Consider the following 3008-nt stretch of genomic DNA (forward strand, 5'->3'; position numbering starts at 1 on the left):
ATATATATATATATATATATATATATATATATAACACCCCGTAATTTATGCTTATGGATTCCTTTAAGAGTTTATTGTACTTAATAATGAGATTTGGGGCTGATATGCTATTATGAGATAATATTGGGGCATAAGCATAAATAATAATTCTATAATTAGAAAACTTGGTAGCCAAGTTTATGACCGGCCTTATTAATCGGATAAGTGAGGATAGTAATGCAATTAACCAAGGAAGTTAGGAGATAAACTCGGTTTGGAGGAGTGGGGTATAGGTAAGGAATTTGAGGTTTTAATCAGGAAATCCCCAATTCAAATGATTGGCATAATTAGGGTTGCGTGAAGAAGGCTTTAGCAAAGAGCTGTTATGATCAGATCGCCTCCGGTGGTGGTCGCATCAGATGATTGGCGGTGGTGGCCGGAATCCGACGAATAAGACAAGGTTGCTGAATTTAGGTTTTAGGTTTTGGGTTCTTCAAGCAATTAATTGTTTGAAGACCGTATAGATTGAAGTTCAATGATTGGGAGGTGCCGTTGGAAAGCTTGGAACATCAGCTTCCTGATGGTGGTGGATTTCTCCGGCAGTGACCCGCGGCGGTCGCCGGAATTTGGTGAAGAAGATAAGCAGTCCAGAATCTGAATTTCAGCTTTTGGCCCTTCAAAGAATTAATTGAAGGGATGCCTTAGAGGGTGGATCTCGACGATCAGGACCCACAGTTAGAAACCTTGAGATGTTAGCTTTCCATTGGTGTTGGAGCTCGGTAGTATTAAATCGGCGGTGGTTGCCGGAATTTGCTGAGAAGTCCAGCTGCTCATTGAAACTTTAGGGAAAGCAAAATCTGCTGCCGCACCTGTTTTCGGAGCCAAAATCGAAGGGACGGGAGTGAGAATTTGGGAATAATTCCTTCACAAAACTCGTAGAGAACCTCGAAAACTATTGGTGTTGAGCGTAGTAAAGTTCTCACTCACTCAAGACTTGAGCATGGCTTGAGCGTAAGGATATTTATTTATAGCACCTTGCACTGGACTTCAGGTGAGGATCTCTATTTCTTCACTATTATTTCTTGAAAAAACAAAATGCACACTGAGAATAAGATATCCGTTATTGCTTCTTGATCACTTAAATGTGATATATCTTACTTGTTGCCTATCGTATTATATTTTGATTTTTGAATTGTTGAAAATAATGATTTATTCGGAATTCTCTTAATGGTTCGTATCTTCTTCCTCGAACTATTCAAATAAGTTCTCATCTTGATTCGAGACTTATTCCAATAATTTATCATCCAGATTCTTTGACTACTCAATCGAGCTCTTTTATCGAGTCTTGAATAATTTGGAGTTTCAGTCCGATTATCTATCAATTGTGAACCGTTTCACATATTGACTTGTATACTAGTTGGAACCACTTCTATTTTGATTCATTAAATTATTTGATTTGTTTCTACAGTGGTTCAATGAAAGTAAATCGTTCGTTTCCCGACTTTTGGACCATTTAGGATTACTGTGTTTATCCATTAAATCATTCGTTGTGAATTGATAGATCGTTCATATCTTGACTTATTTGATCCTTTGAAACCTCTTGTATTTCAAGCTATACAATTCTACGGATTCAATTCTAACCGTAGACTATTGTTGTTGAGATCCATCTTCCTCAATTGTTATCGAAATCGTAATTGTTCTATTTTCACTTGAATCGTTTTTATACGATCTGAATTGTGGTCACTCTTATATTGAAACCGTTGATCGTACCTTTCTTGACTGGTGATTTCGTGATCACAAGTTATTGTCACTTGTTATTGGAATCCCAAAACTATTGAACTATGATTTTGATTTATTCCAAAGTGGAATTCATTATTGGGATTCAAACTGTAAATTGAGATAGTCGGAAGCATATCCGATACCTATATATGATTGATTCCTTTGGGGACGCTCTAAGGATAATTGACCTGTTGGGCCCGGGGCTGTTCGAAAAAGACTGTTGGGCGGTATTGGGCAGACGGTGGATGGTCTCTTCGACAGTACCTATATTGGATCTAGACCATTGGAATAGTTGGAGGTTAACTGTGCTGATGGATGGATCGGCATGCGCGCGGGCATGCCTATTGATCGATTAGCAGGGTAGCTCCCTGATCAGTGTTATAAGGTAGTTACGGCCAAGGGAGTCACAAGGCAGGTACATGTACATGAATAAATTGTTTCCATGAGAATCTCCATGGTCTCATATTTGATATCCAAAATTGTTATCGTGGGAATCTCCAGGAAATTCATACTTGATCCGGGAATTACCCGTTGAATATTTTTCTTTACCTGTACATATTGATTTTATTATTTATCCTGATCATACCGATGTGCCTTATACTTTGGCCTCTTACTCCTTATCGAACTATTCTCTTGATGGTCCAATTCCAACTCCAATTCCCAGTCGAACACTTATATTGTGATTATTATTTGATTCGAATGTTTTTTCCTTGTACTCCTCACTAAGTCCACTTGGACTTACTCCTCCTTTATTTTCCTTCTTATTCTCAGTAACAGGTGCATTAGTGGACGATTACGTTGATGGCTCTTAGGAGTAGAAGTTATTCAGAGAGTTTAGAGATTTTAATCTAGTGTTGTGTTTAAGAATGATTGTAATTCAAAAACTATGTATACGGGATTAGTTGTGAGCTTTGGTTGCCACATATATTTGATTTTAATGTTGAGTAGTTAAGTTGAAGTTGTTGTATTAATTAGTAGGTCATACTATTCATTTATATATATATATATATATATATATATATATATATATATATATATATATATATATATATATATATATATATATATATATATATATATATATATATATATATATAAACAGTGTATTTCAATAGTGGGCTTCACACACACACATATATATATATTTCGATAATGGGAGTCACACACACACGATAGTTGCCTATGTGGCAGGGATTTATGCAACATCCCCTTTCTATCATAAATCCTAAGAAGTGTAGGTTTTGCATTTA

The 3008-nt window shown here is 36.3% G+C and overlaps 1 long non-coding RNA gene across 1 annotated transcript; it reads left to right on the forward strand.

Moving 5' to 3' along the window:
- The first annotated feature begins 251 nt into the window (after window positions 1-251).
- On the forward strand, window positions 252-2735 carry LOC148766281 (uncharacterized). Its single transcript, XR_016035015.1, has 2 exons — window positions 252-1030; window positions 2530-2735. It is a non-coding gene; the product is annotated as an uncharacterized LOC148766281 (long non-coding RNA).
- The last annotated feature ends 273 nt before the right edge of the window (window positions 2736-3008 follow it).

The sequence above is a fragment of the Erythranthe guttata genome, chromosome 12 (genome assembly GCF_056151865.1).
Source record: "Erythranthe guttata isolate IM_541 chromosome 12, IM_541, whole genome shotgun sequence".
Taxonomy (NCBI): Eukaryota; Viridiplantae; Streptophyta; class Magnoliopsida; order Lamiales; family Phrymaceae; genus Erythranthe; species Erythranthe guttata.